The following is a 21,423-nucleotide window of genomic DNA, read 5'->3' as shown; positions in this document are numbered from 1 at the left end:
AAAAAAAAAAAAAAGAAATAAGTCAGATACAGACAAGTATCCCATGTTCTCACTTATAAGTGAGAGCTAAATAATGTGTACACATGGACACAGAATGTGGAATGATAGACAACAAACACTTGGAAGGGTGAGGGGGTGGGAGGCGATGGACGCTAAAAAATTATTTAATGGGTATAATGTATGTTATTTAGGTGATAGATATCCTAGAAGCCTTGACTTCACCACTACAAAATCTATGCATGTAACAAAATTACACTTGCACCCCATAAATTTATACAAAAGGTAATAATAAGGAGAACCGATAGCACTATTGAGTCTTCTTATCCAATTGAGATTTGGAACAATGCCTCTCCATGTATTCAGGTGTTTTTTTTTTTTTTTTTTTTTGGACAAAGTCTTACTCTGTCACCTAGACTGGAGTGCAGTGGTGAGATCTCAGCTCACTGCAACCTCCGCCTCCCAGGTTCAAGAGATTCTCCTGCCTCAGCTTCCCCAGTATTTGGCATTACAGGTGTGTGCCACCATGCCCAGCTGATTTTTGTATTTTTAGTAGAGATAGGGTTTCATCATGCTGGCGGCCAGGCTGGTCTCAAATTCCTGACCTCAGGCCTCCCAAAGTGCTGGGATTACAGGCATGAGCCACCATGCCTGGGCTATACAGGTCTTTTAAAATGTCTCTCTTAACAATATTCTGCAGTTTTCTGTGAAAAGGACTTCTGCACTTTGTTAAATATTTAAAAATATTTTATTTGGTCCTATTGTAAATAAATTTTTTTAAAATTTCATTTTCCAATTGTTTGCTGCTAGTATATATATGTATATATGCTATTGATTTTTGTGTCCTGCAGACTTATACTAGTGGTTCTGTAGTTTCCTTGAGGTTTTCTATGTAAACAACCATGTTACATTCAAATAGAGACAATTTTACTCCTTTCCCACCAATATTTATGACTTTACGTGTTTTTCTTGTTTCATTGCCACAGCTAGGTTCTCAGTACAATTAACTAGAAGTAATGAGAGAGAGAGAGAGAGAATGCATGCATTTACTTCCTTATCTTTCTGATCCTAGGGAGAAAGTACTCAATATTTCAACAGTAAGTATTGTATTGGGTTAGCTCCAGGTTTTTCACAGATGCCCTTTATTAGGTGGAGGAAGTCCCTTTCTCTGCTTAGTTTGTTGGAGAAAAACAATTCCACACTCATAGTGAGAGATTTAACACTTCTCTTTCATCACCTTATTGATCAATTACAAAAATATCAGTAAACATGTGGAGGAAGTGAACATTATCATCAGTTACCTTTACCTAATTGCTATTTCTGTATCACTACATATTCTTTCCAAGTTCACATAGAAAATTCACTAAGATGAACTATATGCTGGCCCATAATACAAGTCCCCACAATTTAAAAATATTTGAAATAGCACAAAGTAGGTTCTCTGACCACAGCAGAATTAAATTAGAAATAATAACAGATCTAGGAAACCCCCCAATATTTGGAAATTAACCCGCACACTTTTAAATAATGCATGTTCCAAAAAGAATTTTTTAAATACTTCTAATTGACTGATATGTAAAAATACAATAAATATATCAAAATGTATAGGATGGACTAAAGCAGTGTGAGGAGGAAAATTTACACTTTTAAAGGCTTATGTTAGAAAAGAGGAAACATGTGACCTCAAAGACGGAACAGTCCACCTCAAAAAGCTAAAAAAAGAAGAGCAAAGTAAACCCAAAGAAGACGGAAGGAGCAGAAGTCAACAAGAGAGAAAACAAATGTTAGAAAAAGATTACACAGCTTCCCTTGCTGTGATCTATTGAAAATCAGTCCTCAACACAAGGGTTTGTAAAGAAACAAAGTGAAAAATAAAATCATTTTTTGAAAAGAAAAAGATTACAAAGCTAAATCTTAGTTCTTTAAAAGCAACAAAATAAATAAAGTCATAACTAGTTAATAAGAAAAAATTAGTAATAGAGCACAAATGACAAATATCAGAAATGAAACACTGGTTACCACTTCAGATATTAAAAGAATCATTAGCTGTTTTTGTGAACACTTTATAGCAATCAATTTGGCAACTTAATGAACTGAACAAATTTCCTGAGAAGTACGATCTACCAAAATTTACACAAGATGAAAGGGAAAATATGAATAATCCCGTATCCATGAAAGGAATTGAATTTGTCATCATTAACCTTCACACTAAGAAAACCAGCCCAGATGGTTTCACAAGTGAATTCCATCAAACGTTCAAAGACGTAATAGCACCAACTGTACACAAACTCTTCCAGGAAACAGGAAGAGGGAACACATCCCAGCATGTTTCATGGGACCAGCATAACCTCACATCAAAACGTAACACAACCTTAACGCCCTCCACTCCACTGAAAAGAACTTTTTTACACCACTGAAGTTAACAAATGAATACTTTCATGAGAGTCACAAAGTGTACGCAGGCTCCATTGTGAAAGAAATGGTTCATTTAAGCCAATGAGAACCAAATTCAACCCCCAACTTAATAATGTTAAGCTCCATTCCATGATGTATTTTTAAGAGCTTGCCAAATTTGGTAATAAATTAATTTCTAAAAGGAAAGAAAAGCTAAATCTAGAGAAAGAAACAGAAAACCAAGATATTGGTTTAGAAGAAAGTCAAATATATTAACTAGGACCCTGGGAAAACCATGTGTGTTGGGAAGGGATTTGTAGGTGAAGCCGGATATAGAAAAATTAAACAAGGGCCTGGTGATGTGGCTCACACACCTACAATTCCAGCACTTTGGGAGGCTGAAGTGGGCGGATCACTTGAGATTAGGAGGTTGAGACCAGCCTGGCCAACACGGTGAAACTCTGTCTTTACTAAAAATACAAAAATTAGCCGGGTGTGGTGACACATGCCTGTAATCCCAGCTACTCGGGAGGCTGAGGCATAAGAATCGTTTGAACCCGGGAGGTGGAGGTTGCAGTGAGCCAGGAGACAGAGGCTGCAGTGAGCCAAGATGGCACCACTGCACTCCAGCATGGGCAACAGAGCGAGGCTTTGTCTCAAAAAAAGAAAAGAAAAATACAAGAAGGAAACTGGGCTTCTGCTGATTTTAGGGGGCATGTCGTACAGAATTTGATAAGCGTGTCCAGGTGAAATCTTCGAAGAAGGCCCCGCAGTTCCTGTGTTGGAGGACGTCCTCACTTTGGTTTCTACCCTGCAGCTAAGTGACCATACTGCTCAGAATACCTGCCACAGTTGGACCAGGACACCTTTAGTGATCAGGAATCAGCATGTTATGTGGCGTATAAAAGGCCCGCGGAAGGCTCTGACCACCTGAACATCATCAAGGTCACGCGACGCCCAAGAGTCAACACCGCAGCAGGGCACACAGAAGAACTGCACCAGGAACCCCTAAGAGCCCGGCTCACAGGGGCTGTAGAAGAGCCACCGTGACAGTGTTCTGGCTGAAGATCAGCCTGCATGGTCTGACAAAGGACTTTCTGGCTGGCAGTTTGAAAGCACCTGTGGTTTATAAAAAAAATAAGGGCCAGGTGCAGTGCCTCACTCCTGTAATCCCAGCACTTTGGGAGGCTGAGGTGGGTGGATCACCTGAGGTCAGGAGTTCGAGACCAGCCTGGCCAACATAGTGAAATCCCGTCTCTACAAAAATACACAAATCAGCCAGGCATGTTGGCTCACACCTGTAATCCCAGGTACTCAGGAGGCTGAGGCAGGAGAATTGCTTGAACCCGGGAGATGGAGGTTGCCGTGAGCCGAGATTGCATCACTGCACTCCAGCCTGGGTGACAGAGAGAGACTGTCTCAAACAAAAAGAACAATAAAAAGTTTGTTTGTAGCTGAAATAGGAACACATAGAGAATCTGGGGTATGGGGCTGCCAGCGCTCTCCCAGTAGAGTCCGTGGACCAGGTCACTTGTGAGCTGCTGGTTTCTGCCCTGTGACGAGATAAGAGAGTGCAAGGAAGTGTATGCGTTCAGAACTCTCACAGCAATTTGACAGGACTCGAAGTGTGTGGCATCGAAGTGTGTGCCTGTCTTTCAGTAATCCATGTCCTCTGTGTTTTACAAAAGCTTTGGCCCAAGACCGATTGGGGAAAAACTACAAAAAATTGCTCCTTCCCTACAGACTGTTCCAGGACAGCAGCTCTGGAGTGTGGCTTGGCGGTCGTTTCTGGGGGGAAGCTGCAGGCAATTAGCCACAGATGATACTTAGGGTCTCAAACCCCGCAGTTGATGTTTAAAATAGATGTTAATGACTTCAAAGATGTCCCTAAGCTTATCTGATTCATACCCTCTCATTTCCAATGTGTTTTCTGAGGGAAAAAGAAGGGTTTTCGGTCAGTGTGCCAGGAGATCCAAAATCCAGGGCGTCCCTGGGTAGCCTGACCTGCTGGGACAGTGAAAATGTGGAGACAGGACTCCCAGGGATGGCAATGAGGAAGCAGGGCTCCCATGGCCCACAAGCCTGGGTGATCTTGCTGCAGAGTCAGGAAGATCCTTGCAGCGGTGAACATGGTGGTGGTGCTGGCCGGGCACCGTGGCTGGGCCTGGCAGGCTTGCTGAGGGCACAGGGATTCATCTCGCTTGGCTGAGATCTTACAAGAGTGCTCGAAGCTTCGTTTTTCTGAGTCAGCTCCCAGCTTCACTTAAACATGGTTACTTACAGATGCAAACTGGAAACGATGCACTGTTTCTTCCTTTGCATTCTCTACGGTGAGCAGGCAGGAGCCCCAGCCAGAGTCCTGTGGTCACACACCCACTGGTGGTCAGGTAAATTTTCTGTTTCCCAGAAGGTTTTATTTTACAGAGTTAACAGATCGCGGCCTGCTTCCATTGCTCTGAAACACGCCAACTCCACTTTCCCCACCTTTGTGAGGACGATCAAAAACCCAGAGAACTGCAGTGTTAAGATTTGATTTCATGATAAGCCCATCTTGTGGCAAGCTGAGTCTGGCTCTGGAAGGTGTGTTTGCCAGGAAACAAGCTGGGTATTATTTCTGTGGTTTGGCAGGGGAAACTCTGAGTTGGATGGATTTGGGAAGCGGGGGAAACATAGCTCAGGCCATGAGAAGTCTGGATGAACAGGAAAACCGAGGAGGGGTCCCGTGTATTGCACAGCTCAGAGAGGCAACGCCCCAGCGCCAGAACTCAGCAGCCAGCAGGAGTATGGGCAGCACTGGGGTCTGGTTGGAAACTTCAGACACCACCCACACGGCCCCCAGTGCCAAGCCCTGCTGCCTGGCCCTGCCCATAGAAACCCCATCCTCATCAGCTGCGGGCTAAATACCCCCAGGATGGAAATGGCTGGGCTGTCCAGGGTGTGGAGTGAGCAGGGGCGCGCAGGCAGCCTGCCTATGTGGGCCTGTGTTGGCGGCGGCCCACGTGTGAACACGCCCCGCCTGATACCAGGACTTGCCCGTGAGCCGCCCTCATCCCCAGCAAGCCTTGCGGGGACTCCTGTTTGGGGCTCAGTCCCGCTCTGGGGACATTGCAGGAGATGCAGGTGAGTTCTGCTGCTACCAGGGGCCAGTCCAAGGGGAAGTCATCTGTGACAAAAAGGATACCTCATTTATGACAGAGGAGGAGTTGTTGGGCACAGCCAAGGCCTATAGAGAGCAAGGTGGGGTTGTGTCAGAGTCGCCCTGAAGCCATGTTGTAGGTAGTTACTGAGGTTTGTCAAGTTGCACAGTGTGGAGTAAGCCACAGAGTGGAGGACGGGAGATCACTCTGTGGCTCCTGGGCGTCTCATACCACCTGGTGCCATCTGGAAACAAGTGCCCTGCGTAATCACCTGCAGTGGGCAGGCCCCGCCTCCCCTGCCTCAGAGCAGCCAGCCCCGTTGTCCAGCATCTGGAGGTGGCACAGGCCTCCAGCGGAGAGGGCTGGGGGCTGCAGGGAGTCAGCAGCGTGGACAAAGAGGTGCACTTGTGCAGACGTGGGCCTCGCGGGGCTGAGAAGGGAAAGACTTCCCTGCAGATGACCGCACAATGAGCAGGGAAGAAAGAGGACCGGAAGGTGCCAGCTGACCCCGCAGCTGGCTGAGGAGTCGACCAACGCACGTTTCCGAGGACCCCAGCCTTAGGCTGGTGGCTCTTATGATCCCAACATCGGCTCCATTTGCCCCCGTCTCTGTTCATTCTGCTTCCACCGAGATCACGTGCATCCCCTCAGGGCATCCTCCCTTACCCTCTATCTATGCCCCCAATGCCCCACAGCACCTCCACACTGTGTGCCCAAGCTCTGCACAGTTAGGTGGGGACACCCTTGCAGCACACAAGGTCGGCCTTCCTGTGCCACCGTTGCTGCCTGCCCTGTGTCCCTGGCTCCTGCCAATCTGGCGGGTTTGCAATGTCCCACAGGGACCCACACTGCCTGAGAGAGGAGCAACACTCGGAACTGCCCAGCGCAGATCTGGGCCAGGCTGGAAACAGGTCAGGGCTGACTCGCTGGCCCAGAGTGGGCCATGGGTGCTGGGCACTGCTCTCTCTGCCTGCAACCCGTGTCTTTTACACCCCTGCCCGGAGAAACATTCCGTGTCCCTCCACGTGCCGGGATGATAGTGGCTCCCAAATATGTTCATATCCTAATCCCCGGAACCCATGGTTGTGACCTTACATGGCAAACAGGACTCTGCATATGTGATGAAGCCCAGAATGATTCGGGGGAGGAGGGCAATGTAGTCACAAGGGTCCTCCTGAGACAGTCCGACCGGAAGAGAGCAGGAGGTGATGCGGCGATGGACACAGAGACTGCAGGGAGGCGCTTTGAAGATGGAGGGAGACAAGAGCCAAGGAATGCAGGTGGCCCCTAGAAATGGAAAGACAGCAAACAAATGGATTCTCCCCTAGAGTCTCCAGAAAGAACCAGCCCTGCCCACCTTTGACTTTAACCCAGTCAGATTGGCTTCAGACTTCTAGCATCCAGAACAGGAAGAGAACAAAGCTGTGCTGTTTTAAGCCACCAAGTCAGTGGTGAGTTGTTACTCAAACATCACCCATCAGCACCCTGGCGAGGTGCGCTTGGCTCTCCGAGCGAGCAGCCCTCTCTCCAGGACAGCCCTGCACCCGTGTTGGGCCTGTGTCTGAAACCCCCTAGCCGCACAGCTCCACGAGGCTGGGGTGGCCCATCACTCACTCAGCCCTTGCCACAGGTCTGCACATGGTCACTGTATGCTGGTGCTGTGGACATCCATGGCTTGGTTCCATTTCAGGAGAAAGTCCCTGAGGATTTGGGGAATGCTTTCCTCCCTCAGCCATGCTGTTCAGGGACCCCACTGGTGACCTGTCCAGGCTGAGTCCCCGAACACACTGGCCCAGTGATAGCTGCCACCTGCCTTGGCCGGCTGCTTGGTCCAGAGGCAAGGGTCTCAGCCAAGGACAAGGCACCACAGTCCTTGCCTGGTATATTTCAAATAGAAACTGGGAACCAAGGGCCTGTCCCGTTAACTTGAGTAAGAGGCAGGCAGCAGCCGGCACAGAGTGGATCCCACTGCCTGGGCCCTTCCTGCAGCTCGCTCGCTGCTCTGCCCCAGCCCGGGCTCAGCTGGGACAGGCCTGGAGACCAGCCCCAGAGTGGGACCTCAGAGCATGCATGCCGGAGAACAGTGGGGGCCTGACAGGGCTCTTCAGACCTTCCCTTGGAGGAAGGCAGGAAGGTGGGCTTCCCAGGTGCCGTGGGTAGGCAGGTACCCTGGGGCTTCCTTTTTCCCATCTGTGTAAGGAAGAGCTCGGGGGCCGTGAGGCACTCTCTGCTGATCCTGTCCCATGGTCCCAGGGGCACTGTCTGCCCAGCCACCCTGTGTGACCTCGGTCACAGCTGCAGTGGGACACCAAGTGGGTCCACGGCCATTATGGACTCCCACACGCAGCGGCCACCATATGCTGTGGGGTCCTCATCTCAGGTGCCCACATTCAGATATTATTTGGGATAGACCATAAATTCCACAAGGACAGGGATTCTTAAAAATTTGTGTTTACTGTCAAAAGCCTACAATCAGTATAAGCCTGACACAGACAGGTGCTCAGGAAACAGTTTTTGAATGAACGACTAGATGTTGAATGATTTGCTTAGCAGGATGAGGATGGGCACTCGCAACATATTACAACTGGAAACAGTGTCCACGTTTAGAACTCCTCTTCGCCTCATGCGCTACTTTGGCACATTCCTGGTCTGAGTGAGCTGTGGGTTGTCTGCACAGTTTTTGTTTGTAAGAAAGCTATAAAACCAACTGTGCAGGCCAAGAATAGATTGACATTGTTCATGATGGTGCTTACAGGCTGCACAAGATACATTAGAAGCCTTTGCATAAATAATAATTTCAGAAATGCAAATTAACGAGAGAACATTTCTCAACGATGGGATTGGTAGAGTCCAGCATCCACGTGCACTCCTGACCCGGACATGGAGAGAGGCCCTCCAGGAGGTGTGCAAAGTGGTGTGGATTTGGGACAGCGATTTGACAGTATCTGAGAAAGTTAAAACTCTGCATCCCCAACACACAGTAAGCCCTGCAGTGGTAAGTCTGTCACAGTGAAGGATCAGGACAATCCCAGCCATCCAGGGAGGAACAGCTAATAAGAATGGCACCCTTGCTGGAAAGTGTACGGTTGCTGACTGGAAGAAATATCCATGACATGTTGTGACGTGTGTGCAGCCGCAGACCTCTACATAGAGTATGTTGTTGTTTGTGGGAAAATGTGTGTGTTCACAGGTATGTACATGTTTGTGTGTGTGTGCAAATGGGCACATGCATTGACTTGTTGGAATGTGGGTGCACAGTGCGTGTGTTCACGTTTGTGTCTGTGCGTGTGTGTGTGTGTGCGTGTGTCTTTTTTAAGTACAGGAAGAAGTCAGGAGTCGTCACGGTAGTGATGATAGCAGTACCGTGTCCTACTTGGGCCAGGCACGACACCTTACAGATACTGTAGTCATGCACTTAATCCTCAAGTGGGTTACCATTGTTATCTCCATTTCACAGATCAGGAAACTGAGTCAGGGACCAGGCAATTGACCAACCTAAGTTGAATTCTGAAGTCAGGCAACTTGTGTCCAAAGTCCATGACCAGAATCCTTCTGTTCTGCAGCCATGCTCAAAATAGGAAAGGCCAGGTAAGGCATACTGTTAAACATTGTTAAGCGGTGGGCACTATGGGTGGTTTTTACTTTTTTCTTTTTGTATTTTTATCTTTAAGGAGATTACTTTAAAACATGAAAGAAATTGCATCTTTTCCTTAAGGGCAAGATGGTGCTGTGTGCTTTCCTCTCCTGATGAGATGATGCGAATGGACTCCATAGAGAAACGCTGCCCATGTAACAATGCAGTTATGCAACCGGGTGCATGACACATGAATTACAGCGCACCTGAGATCCTGATGAAATCCTGGGATCCTGGAGCTGTCAAACATGGTTTTAAAAAATAAAGGGAATACACCCAGCCCACACCCTGACTTTACAACCTTTAATTAATTAGGGGAAAGAAAGAGAGATCTGTCTGGTTTCATGACTTCAACTTTCCACCTGGAATATGAAGCTCCTGCTCTTCCCACCTCCTTTTCTTCTCTCTCTTTCTCTTTCTCTCTCTCTCTCTCAGGTTTTTAAACGTCTATTTTCAGTTCTGCCACCAAAAAGAGATTGCAGATATATTCTGCATAATTCCGAGACTGCACTATAAATGTTGGAGTTCTACTACTTGTATCATAGTCACAACTGAACGCACGAGTGGGCACAGACTGCCACTCTGCCTCCCTCCTGCTCCTGCACCAGCCAATAGCGTCTGAAGTCAGACCCATCCCATCTTCCTGTCCAGCTGTTTAGTCTCAAACTGTACATTTATTTCATTAATAGATCAGCCCAAGATGTTCATCTCATGTAACATAGGGGCATCTTTTTTTCTTGGGAATCTGGCTGGTTTGTTGGTGGAAAGTCAGGGCTCAGGGGCTGTCGACATTTAACTTAAGCCTCCTGTACTTTCGGGTTCTGGGACCCAGCACCTTTCTTGTCTATAGTTAGGTTTTTGAAAAGTGCTGTTTGATTAAAATTTAAGGCCAGGCATGGTGGCTCATGCCTGTAATCCCAGCACTTTGGGAGGCCAAGGCGGGCAGATCACCTGAGGTTAGGAGCTCGAGACCAGCCTGACCAACATGGAGAAACTCCCATCTCTACTAAAAACACAAAATTAACCAGGCGTGGTGATGCATGCTTGTGATTCCAGCTACTCAGGAGGCTGGGGCAGGAGAATCACTTGAACCCGGGAGGCGGAGGTTGCGGTGAGCCAAGATTGTACCACGGCACTCTAGCCTGGGCAACAAGAGCGAAACTCTGTCTCAAAAAAAAAAAAAAAAAAAAAAAAAAAAAAAAATTTAAACACACTTTCATTCACTGAATCAATGACTCTTACCAGTCATGGTCAATAGCTGTATCATGACAATAGCTGTATCATGACAATAGCTGTATCATGACAATAGCTTAACTTGGGGAGTTTAAAAAATACCCACACCTGGGCCAGGCGCGGTGGCTCAAGCCTGTAATCCCAGCACTTTGGGAGGCCGAGACGGGCGGATCACGAGGTCAGGAGATCGAGACCATCCTGGCTAACACGGTGAAACCCCGTCTCTACCAAAAAAATACAAAAAACTAGCCGGGCGAGGTGGTGGGCGCCTGTAGTCCCAGCTACTCGGGAGGCTGAGGCAGGAGAATGGCGTGAACCTGGGAGGCGGAGCTTGCAGTGAGCTGAGATCCGGCCACTGCACTCCAGCCTGGGCCACAGAGCAAGACTCCGTCTCAAAAAAAAAAAAAAAAAAAAAATACCCACACCTGGATCCCACCTCAGGACTGGCTGAAGTTGCCTGGGTGGGGAGGGGAGAATTTCAGGTGATTGTAATATGCAGTCAGGGTTGAGGCCTTCTGCACACGGAGTTCCTTGAGCAAACCTCCTGTCCCTTCGAAACTGCCTCTGACAGGCTGTTTCCTCCATGCCTGCACCATGAGTATTAGCTAATGACTTAATGACTAAAGGGGCACAACAGTGCAAACAGCTATGGTGTACAGGATATTTACTAATGCCAGACACATCCACACAGCAACTCATTTAATCCCTATTCTGGTCTGTGAGGCAGGGAGTCTCCTTCCTCTCCTCTTTGGCCAACAGAATGTGATCTTCTGGGCCTTTCAAGCCCAATTCTTCAGAAGCTTTGAGCTCTATGTTCTCCAGATTAGAGCCTGGCCACCGTGCTGCAAGGAAGCCAAGCTAGACCCATGGACCCATGGACAAGCCAAGGCCATCTGGAGGCAGCCCTAGAGGATGGAGGCCAGCTTGGATGTCCCAGCCAGTTTGAGCTGCCAATTGAATGCAGCCACAGAAGCAGCCACAGCCCACACCAAGTAGAGTGGAAGAGTTGCCCAGCTGAGCCCTGTCCAAATTACCATCTGCAGAATTACGAGAAAGAAAAAGCTGTGGGCCGAGTGCAGTGGCTCACGCCTGTAATCCCAGCACTTTGGGAGGCCAAGATGGGTGAATCACCTGAGGTCAGGAGTTCCAGACCAGCCTGGCCAACAGGCGAAACCCCGTCTCTACCAAAAATACAAAAATTAGCTGGACGTGGTGGTGTGCGCCTATAGTCCCGGCTAATCAGGAGGCGGAGGAAGGAGAATCGCTTGAACCCAGGAGGTGAAGGATGCAGCAAGCCCAGATTGCAACACTGCACCCCAGCCTGGGCGAGACTCCATCTAAAAAAAAAAAGAAAGGAAAAATTGTATTGCTTGACACATCATATTTGGGGATGTTGTGATACACAGCAGTAACTGAAATGCCACAAGGTTCCTCTGTTTCCTCTGTGCCTACAGGGGCTCTGCTGACCGCGGGCACCCAGAGAAACAGACACACATATATCCCTAACGGAGTGCTTCCAGTGGCTTCCACCCTGATAATAACAGCACACTCATATCACCAATAAGATGCTCCTGGTGATGCCCCAGAGAGCTTGGGATGAGGGCACGAAGATAGCAGCTGAGGGACAACTTCCAGAGGGGCCAACTGCTTGTCTTCAAGACTAAATTACAGAAAACAAATCCTACCTCTTAATAGGACATTGAAGCTCAAAAACAATTCTTCTCCACTCAAACTCAGGTAGAAAGAGAAAAATCCAGAGATACTTAGATAATCCAGAATGTTAGAGATACCATTTCAAAAGTTCCTCAACAAAAAGCAAACCCCAAAAAACGATTCACAAAGCCACTCTAAAAATACAATCACTGGCCAGGCACAGTGGCTCACGCCTGTAATCCCAGCACTTTGGGAGGCTGAGGTGGGTGCATCACAAGGTCAAGAGTTCAAGATCAGTCTGGCCAACATAGTGAAACCCTGTCTCTGCTAAAAATACAAAAAATTAGCTGGGTGTAGTGGTGTGCACCTGTAGTCCCAGCTACTTCAGAGGCTGAGGCAGGAGAATCACGTGAACCCGGGAGGGGGAGGTTGTTGCAGTGAGCCGAGATCGCGCCATTGCACTCCAGCCCGGGCGACAGTGCAAGACTTCATCTCAAAAAAAAAAAAAAATACAGTCACCTGCTCTCTTCAATGCTGCACACAGCAGCCTTGGTTATACGCAAGCCCCTGTGCCTGACGAGTGGCTGGTCCCTCAGTCTCAAGAGTCCTCACGCTTGCCGAAGCCCACAGCTCCCTTGCTCTTCTGCCAGACATCCTAGATGCCCTAGAAGCCGCTTTTCTTATTACATGCACCATGCGAATGCTGAAGGTTCAGGTCACAGATGCCGGCAAAAGCCTTCTACCAAGAACGAAGTGATGGCCTAGAGAGGAGGCCCCTCAGGCCCCTCACAAAGCGAACACAGGTTTGGCCTTCTCCACCAACTGAGAGAAATGGTCACATGCCCAGCAAGACAGAGAGGAAAAGCCTTCCTGCTTTTTTGCCTAAAGCCCTCATCTGGTCTAGCAACTTCATTTTATTTATGTATTTATTCATTTATTTATTGAGACAGAGTCTCGCTCTGTCATCCAGGCTGGAGTGCAGTGGCGTGATCTCAGCTCGCTGCAACCTCCACCTCCTGGGTTCATGCCATTCTCCTGCCTCAGCCTCCCAAGTAGCTGTGACTGCAGGTGCACACTGCCACGCCCGGCTAATTTTTTGTATTTTAGTAGAGACGGGGTTTCACTTGTACCCAAGGCTGGTCGCGAACTCCTGAGCTCGGGCAATCCGCCCATCTCAGCCTCCCAAAGTGCTGGGACTTCAGGCGTGAGCCATGTCGCCCTGCCAACTTCATATTTATTAATAGTTATAGTTATTTAATGTTTGCAAAGCCCCGAGTATCTCCAAGAAAAGTCATCTCTTCCCTGTAGAGAGAGGGCTTTCTATTATTTAGGAGCAGTCTTGCAACCCTGCTCCCGGGGAAATCAAACATTAGGGAATAGTGTTCTGCTGATGAAGTGAGAAATGGGAGGACATGGCTTTGGCTGCAAAAATGACCCGGGTACATTGTCGACGTCCCGGCTCCCACAGAGGCACTCGGTAGAGCTAAACGCTGAGCTTCATTGCATGAAGCCCTTTAGATGACAAGCCCTTCAACCGCCTCCAGTGACATGTCCACGAGGGAGGCAGCAGTATCTGCTTCAGGTGAGAAGCCTGAGGACCAGGCACAGGGTTGGGGGAAAAGTCGGCTGGCCCTTGATGCTGGGTGTGCTGTTTTCTGCCTGCTCTGAGCCCGGACTCATTTTCTGTCCTGCCACCATAAGCTGATCACCTGGGCTCCCGTACCCTCTGGCTCCAGCCAGGTCACTGAGGGGATCAGCAGGAGACTGAGGGGAGCAGGGTAGTTCCCTGCTTTGGTGGCACCATCCAGGGAGTGGCTGTGTCCTCCACAGACCCAGAAGGGGTAACAGCTTCCTACTTACTCATGGGCACTGGGAGCCACCAGGTTCTCCCTTGGGGACACAGGATTTCTTTCCCAGGGTGGGAGGTTGTTGGCCCCCACTGACAGAGGCACCTGTCCCATGACTTAGCCCTTCCTGGGGCCCTTTGCCTCCAGTGACTGGTTGATGTGGAGCCTAAAGCCCCTTGCCCAAACTTAGGAACCCTCTGCAGGGCCATCCAGCTTGGAGTTCCCTGTGGGGTTAGCTAAGGCCACTGTTGTGACTGCATCTCAGCTTCCTCTCCTGCTCCCCACCCTGCCAGGAGGATATGAGGCAGTTCCCATGCACTGCAGCCGTGAGTCATTCTATTACCACCTTTTTATCTTTTTTAACAAAGAAATCAAACTCCAGAGAGGCAAGAGACTAAGTTATCAACTGGCAAATGGGATAGGCAGGTTGAATTCCCACCTGCCCGACCGCAGAGTCCATGTTGCATGGTGCTTATTTGATTGTAAAGAGAATATGTGCTCTTCTTAGCTGTCAACTGGGGGATAGAGTTGTAGATATTTGAGGTAAAGTTTATCTCTAAAAGTTAGAGGAGTCGGAAAATAGTTGTAAAATCTTCCTTTCAATGTATGAGAAATGCATGTCTTCTCTCACGTAAGTAGGGGACTGGGAGGGATAAAAAGTGAACACAGCCTCTCAGAGGGCTGGAGAGATGGAGTACCTGGGAAGGTGCAGGAAGGGAGGAGTGAAGCCCTCGGGGGAGGTGTGGGGCACTGAGCTTTCCAGATCTTCCAAACTCAGCTCGCCCTCCAGGAAAGATGGGCTCTGACAAAACCTTCTGCCCCAAACCTTACAAGGTACATGTCCACAGAAGAGCAACAACAGAAAAATAAAATGCCAGCCGCACTCACAGTGAGAAAGAGGATCAGCCCCACACTGTAAAGTTAGAGACAGCCGGTCAGAAGATCCCAGGGCTCCTCCCTGAAGGCCACGCACTTCAGGGAAGTGGACACGCCCTGCCCACCAGGAACAGAGGCCACCTAGGGAGATTCCAACTCCCACTGAGAGTGGAAGGCCCCTTCTCCCCAGGGGCAGAACAACCGCCAGGACCGCCGCTTCACTGTCTTTGGTGGAAAGCACGGCTGGAGGTGGCCACCCCGAGCTCATTGTGCTGAGCACAAGGAAATTTACCGTAGGAGAAAGACAGCAATGCCAGAACCCTGGGCAGCCCAGGAAGAAGGCCATGCTAAGTGTCTTGTGTTGAGGGTCTCTTCTCCCACAGATGAGCCATTTCTGGGCTAAAACCCATATAGTTTTGTCCTTTCCCTCCCTAGGCTGGGAAGGAAGTAGGAGCAGCGGACAAAGCTGGGCATCCACTCAGGGCTGGGCAGGGCTGCCGCAGAGGTCTGCGTCTCACGCTGTGACAGCATGACTGGACAACCTCAATCCAGTCTGGAATATGGCTGGGCTTAGGGAATCCCAGAAAGGGTCCTCAGCAGCACGACTGAGTTAGGTTTCTACTGCAACAGTATTAGTGGCTTAAAATGAACAATTCTTCACAGAACTGTTGTGGGGTGAGTGCTTAATTGTTCCTAGAATTCTCACCAGCAATATTTAATGTCACTAGAAAAGATCCTCAGGATCATCAGAGAGGAAAAAATTGTGCCCAAGAATCTGATACCCAGGTAAGTCATTAATTACTCTAGGGAAAGGCAATAGACACTTATTTTCAAAATTGCCAGGATTCAAGAAATACAGAACATTTTAGGAAAACAAAAGTAAAATAAAATTGCCTAATGAATCAAGAACATAGACATGGAAACGCTATGATATGAAAGCAATGAGATTGGATTAATATAAATTTGGAACTAACGCTGAGAATTATGGGAATTACGGTTACAGAAATGAAGGGGAATGGTAATGCTGAAATGAAAATGGACACAAAATGACAAGAGCTTTCTGGTTTTCCTAGCTCTTCTGGGCTAAATAAAACGAATACATGTATATTGTTGTGGTAAGCAGAACGCTGGCCCCCAAAGATATCCATGCTTGTATTAGTCTGTTTTGCTTGCTGTAAAGAAATACCTGAGGCTGGGTAATTTATAAAGAAAACAGGGTTATTTGGCTCATAGTTCTGCAGGCTGTACAGGAAGCACGGCATCAGCATCTGCTCAACTTCTGGTGAGGCCTCAGGAAGCTTACAATCATGGCGGAAGGCAAAGGGGAGGCACGGATGTCACATGGCAAGAGAGAGAACGAGAGAGGGAACAGGGATGTCCCAGACTCTTTCAAACAACTCCATCTCACCTGAACTAACAAAGTGAGAACTCACTTATTACTGTGGGGAGGGCACCAAGTCCCTTGTGAGGAGTCTGCCCCCATGACCCAAATACCTTCCCCGAGGCCCTACCTCCAACCTTGGGAATCACATTTCAACATGGATGTGGAGGGAACACACATCCGCACCATAGCAATGCCCTAATCCCTGGACCCCGTGAATGTCAGGTGGTGCGGCGCGGGGGAGTCAAGCTGGCAGATGGAATTCGGGTTGCTAATCAGCTGACCCTGAAGTGGGGAGAGAACCCTGGATCACCCAGGTGTGTCCAGTGTAACCACAGGGTCCTCAGCTGTGGATGAGGAGGCAGGGGGGTCTGGTGTGGTGTGGGAAGAACTTGACCTCCTGCTGCTACTTTGAGGTGGAGGTGAGGACCACCAGACAGGGTGGCCTAAGGCTGCCAGAGAGATGAGGGGAGAATTCTCCCACAGCCTCTGCAAGGACCACAGCCCTGCCAACACTGTCGCGTTCGTCAGTGAGAACCATTTACTTCTGAACTACAGAACTGTCAATGATACATGCGTCCATGTCGTTTGAAATCACTAAGTTTGTAGGAATTTGTTACAGCAACAATAGAAAATGAATACAATTGTAGAAAAATTAGAATAGGTGCATGTACTATATTTATTACATGAAAATACGATTACATTGTGCTTACTGAACTGTAACCTGTTTTTTCAATATAACAGCACATAGTAAACATTTTCCTATGATAATTATATGGACACTCCTACAATAGGATTCTCAGTTGCTGCATCGAGTGCATGGACTTTAATGCATTTATCCCATCTTGACGAAGGCTTCCCCTAACTCCCAGATGAACAGTCTCTGTGTACATCCTGGGTTAGAGCAAAATCCTAGAATTTAAATTGCTTTGTCAAAACATAGCTACTTTGTTGTAATGTATGGCGTTCGACATAGAGCAGAATTGGCACATAACCCTTCCTGCACAGGACCAGGGGCTGCTGCCTGGGATCCTCGTGGACGCACCATCATTATTGTCCCCATTCATTTCTTTGTACAGATCTCAGCATGATTGTATCTTCTGAGGCAGGTTGTTTTCCCATGCCTCTCTCCGTTGCCAGACAATTGCTCTCCAGAACCACATTGCTGGGGCAGGTAGCAGTCCCCAGTCCCGGCACAGGTGGTGAGCTGGGGTATGGCGCTCTCTGGACCACAGTAAGCAGCCCAAGGATCAGCCTGCCCCGTCCATGCCAAGACAGTCATTCTTTTAAGAGTTCAAAGACCATCAAAGCTTCATTGGTCTGTTCCATTGAATTTTTGAAGCATTGTGCCCTTTTTCTCCCCTTTTCTTCTTTTTCGAGACAAGGTCTTGCTCTGTCACCCAGACTGGAATGCAATGGTGCCCTCATATATCATTGAAGTCTCGACCTCCTGGGTTCAAATGAGCCTCCTGCCTCAACCTCCCAAGTAGCTAGGACTGCAGGCATGAGCCACCGTGCCCAGTCACTGTGTATGTGCCTTTTATTCCTTTTAAAAATTTCATTTTCTCTAAAGATGATGCATTTAGGAACTGGACTTATTGATGGCATCTTTTAACATTCTTTTGAAATATTTAAAAACCTTCGATTCACTGATGTGCTTTTGGCCTGAAGAAGGGGCTGTAAGATTCGTCTCGCTGGGTCAGAAAGACAATGGCATTTCGCCCGCTGGAAGCAGGGGCGTCCAGCCCACACTGCAGCTTCCTCGGGAACCTGGGGCTTTTCTTAGCAATATCCAGCGATGTCTGCGTTTAAAAAGAATGTGCACGGTTGTGGGCTGGGGGTCGGGGTGGGGCCTTCAGTCCCAACTCATCCCTGGAGAAAAGTAATGAACATAATTCTCCCCAGCCCCCAGCCCCTTTTACAAACAGGTCACATTACGTTAATTTACCGGCTAAGACAAGACCTTCTGATGGCTGGGCAGTTTCCCATAGGACTGAAAAGGCAGGAGCTGCCAACACTTTGTCTAGGCCCCTCAGTGCCCCAGTGACATCTGCCCAGACCTCGCAGGAACCTCAGTCTTATCCTTTTTGATGACTGGAGAGAGTCAGTGGTTCCTAGAGCCCAAGGTGGAGGTAACCCTCCGAGACATTGCCTGGCTCTGGAGCCCCTCCTAGCCCCTGGGCAGCTCTCTTCCTCCTTTCTGTCCTCAGATATGTCACCATCCCCAACCCAGGAGAAATCACTCTTCTCCACATTGTGTGTGTGTGCGCGCACGTGCACGCGCATCTGTGCTTCCTGGGAGCACAGGAACCAGGATTTGTTTCCATTCTTTTGAGACAGCATTCTTATGGAGGTTAAAATACAGTAAATGCTGAATGGAGAAAGTTTCTAATCCCCAGAACCCCAGATCCCATTGGTGGGCAGTCTGGTTTGTTGGGGCAAATTGTTTTAAAAGAGCTGTTTGGAGTTGAGGCGCACCTGCGAAACTAAACACGCCGGGGTGAGAAAGGCTTTCTTGGGGCGGATGTGCAGGACTTGCTGTTGCTGAGTTTAATGCCACTCATTTCACTTTCTCTTGGCCAGAGCCCGTTTCCCCTGCTTGAACACACAAAACCTTGCTGGGAGCCAGGTGAGCTCTCTGGATGGGATGGGCAGCCCCAGGGCCAGCCAGGGCTTGCTGGGGCCTAGACTTTTGACCTCCAAAGGGGACAGAGTCTGGGGACCACCCTGCACACCATCCTCCATCCAGAGAGGGTTTCAGTTCCATTTCTGACTTCCTCTAGGTCAGCACGTGCAGTCACTTCACAGAAAAATGGTGTGGATGTGCCAGACTGGGGAAAAAGGCCCTCTGTTGTCCCCGTCACCTGTGGTTTCCTGCCACAAAGGCTAAACCAAGTACCTTATGAAGAAGGGCTGAGCGCTTTGAGTGCTTCAAGGATTTACTCAAAACCCAGGGCTCTGGGCTACTCTGACCCCAGTCACCAACAGGTGTGGAGACTCCCCTGAGGACCCGCCAAAACTGGCTGGGGTTTCCTCTCCACCTCAGTGCCACCCGTCTCCAAGCCCATACTCCTGGGCATCTCTCAGTCACTCCCTCTACAAGACCCCAGGGTCTGGGTAATGGGGGCTGGCAAAGCCCGGACTCACTCCTGCAATGGCATCGGAAACCAGCGGCACCCATTCCCTCTCCAAAGCTCACATCCAGAAGAGCAAATGACGGCACCCCCCCTCCACTCCGGCAGTGAGCAGCAGCGAGTCTCACCAATTTGAGAGGCTCTAGAACAACAGATGGTAATTTGTTGACACAAAGATTTAAGGGGACTCAATTACAGTCCCACTGAAAAAGCTCTCTCTAAAATAAGAAAGTATACAGATTCCTCAGTTCGCAGAAATTGCTGACAGCTTTGTTTCCAACCCTCCAGGAGTAAAAAGAAGCTGACAACTTATTTTTGCAGGTTATGTTCATTCAAGTCTATTTTTAGATCTTTTTCCTAAATAAGTACACCAGAATAGCATTCAATTTGAAAATCACCATCTGTTCAGAGGAATGAGCTTGGCCTCACTAGGCTGGGTATACCTGGCCCATGGCAAGGTGGCAGTCTCCTTGTGGACTGAACCAAGGGGGTAGTTTCAGGTCTCCAAGTGGTGTTTAGAGAATGCACTAAAAACAGTCACAGGCAGCTGGCATTTTAAATGCCCATTAAACAACTATTAATATATTTTATTTATAAGCTGAGAACCACACAAAAAATGCCCTTGGCTTTTTAAAAAGAAGTTCAAATAATCCCTTGTATTTAAATAGATTTCTTATAAAAAGGCGATCCAGCCTAAGTTTGGTAGTTAAGATAAAAATTAACCTATGGAAAAGAAAGCCAGCTCAGAACGCTATAAAAAGGCCCCTTCCCCCACCTCTTTCTTCCGGTGTATGGTCGCCCTCCCCTCCCTCTGCAGCCACTTGGTAGTGACTCACGCTTTTCTTTGGAAATGCAGTTGCTGCGTGAAACACAACGTGAGAATGGGAATCTGACATATGAGTAACCCGGCCGAGAGGCACCTCTTGGAAATGACACTGGGCCTTGGCTAGAATTACGCACAGGCCCTGGGAGGGCTGCGGCTCGTAGGCCCGTAGGGGGCAGGGTGAGGGCGGAGGTCTTGGCGCCCCCAGGCCTGACCCGCCCGCACCGCTGGGCTATTTTTAGCGTCCACTAAACTTAGCCGACTCCACCCTCTTGAATAATCCAGACCTTAAAATGCTATTTTTCTCCAACAGGTCAAAAAAATTCTGCGAGTTAGAGCGCAGATTAAGTAGCTAGTGACAGGCATTGAAGGTTTGAGAACCGAGAAAATGAGCCGGTGACGGGGAGCGCGTCCTCAGCGGCCAGGCCCTGCAGGGGGCTCGGGCACTCGGGGCATACGGTGGTCGTCGCTGTGCCTCAGCAGGACCCTATGCGCCGGAGAGCTCGGGGCCGCGAGGTGCGCAGCAAGGAGGCCTCTGGCTTCTCTATTTTTGGCCTCTGAACGTTTTCCAAAATAATTACCAAAAGGAAATACAAACGCACACGTGGACCAAACACACAAAACGTCCTTCTGCGGGAAGCCAGCACTAGGAAAGAAAAAAAAAAAAAATCCGAAGTGAAATTATGACACAGGGTTTTGTAACCCGCGGTGGCGCGCCTCTGAAACCCGAGCCCGGCAGCGGCTTCTTATCTGCACCGCGTTCCAGGAAGCAGCCAGCGTTTCGGCCGCGCAGGGGCCGCCGCCGCACGTAGGCAGCGTCCCCCGGCCCGGGACCCGCAGGAATGCGAGGGGGAAGACAGATCGCCGGAGGAGCAGGGGTCAGAAGTCAGTGTTTAACCACTCACTGGCTTTCGGTGAAGCCGGAATGTGAGCAGCGAGTCGGGGTGGCGGGCCTTGGGGTTGGTTGCACACGCTTGCTCTAAGCACAGAGGTTCAGCTGAGTACATATGCACAACCCTCTGGATGCAGCAGCGGAAAGTTGTATGGCTTAGGGCCGCACCCCGAATTTCACCGCACCCGCCGCTGCGCCATTTACAAACCCCCATCCCGTCACAGCTGTCACGAAGCAATCGAGAGTAAAGGTTATCACAAAGTCTGTTCTTCGAAGGAAAGAACTGGAATCAAGGACTTTGGACGGGAGGAAGTTGGTAAATTGCCGCTTCCTCCCTCCTGTTTTCTTCTTGTTTAACTTCTCACAAGAACATGTGGCAGCGCTGCAGGTTAACTCATCTTACATAACTTCGGGGTCATGTC

General features: G+C 48.9%; 1 long non-coding RNA gene across 1 annotated transcript in view; it reads left to right on the top strand.

The window, feature by feature from the left end:
• Window positions 1-9,446, top strand: part of LOC105516003 — a 17,535-nt gene extending 8,089 nt beyond the window's left edge. The window contains exon 2 of the long non-coding RNA XR_001002421.1: window positions 9,200-9,446. This is a non-coding gene — a long non-coding RNA (uncharacterized LOC105516003). The remainder of the gene's footprint in view (window positions 1-9,199) is intronic.
• Window positions 9,447-21,423: the final 11,977 nt, after the last annotated feature.

Source organism: Colobus angolensis, unplaced genomic scaffold, assembly GCF_000951035.1.
Source record: "Colobus angolensis palliatus isolate OR3802 unplaced genomic scaffold, Cang.pa_1.0 Scaffold272, whole genome shotgun sequence".
Classification (NCBI taxonomy): Eukaryota; Metazoa; Chordata; class Mammalia; order Primates; family Cercopithecidae; genus Colobus; species Colobus angolensis.
Note: the sequence above shows the minus strand (reverse complement) of the source record. Positions and strands in the feature narration are given on the sequence as shown.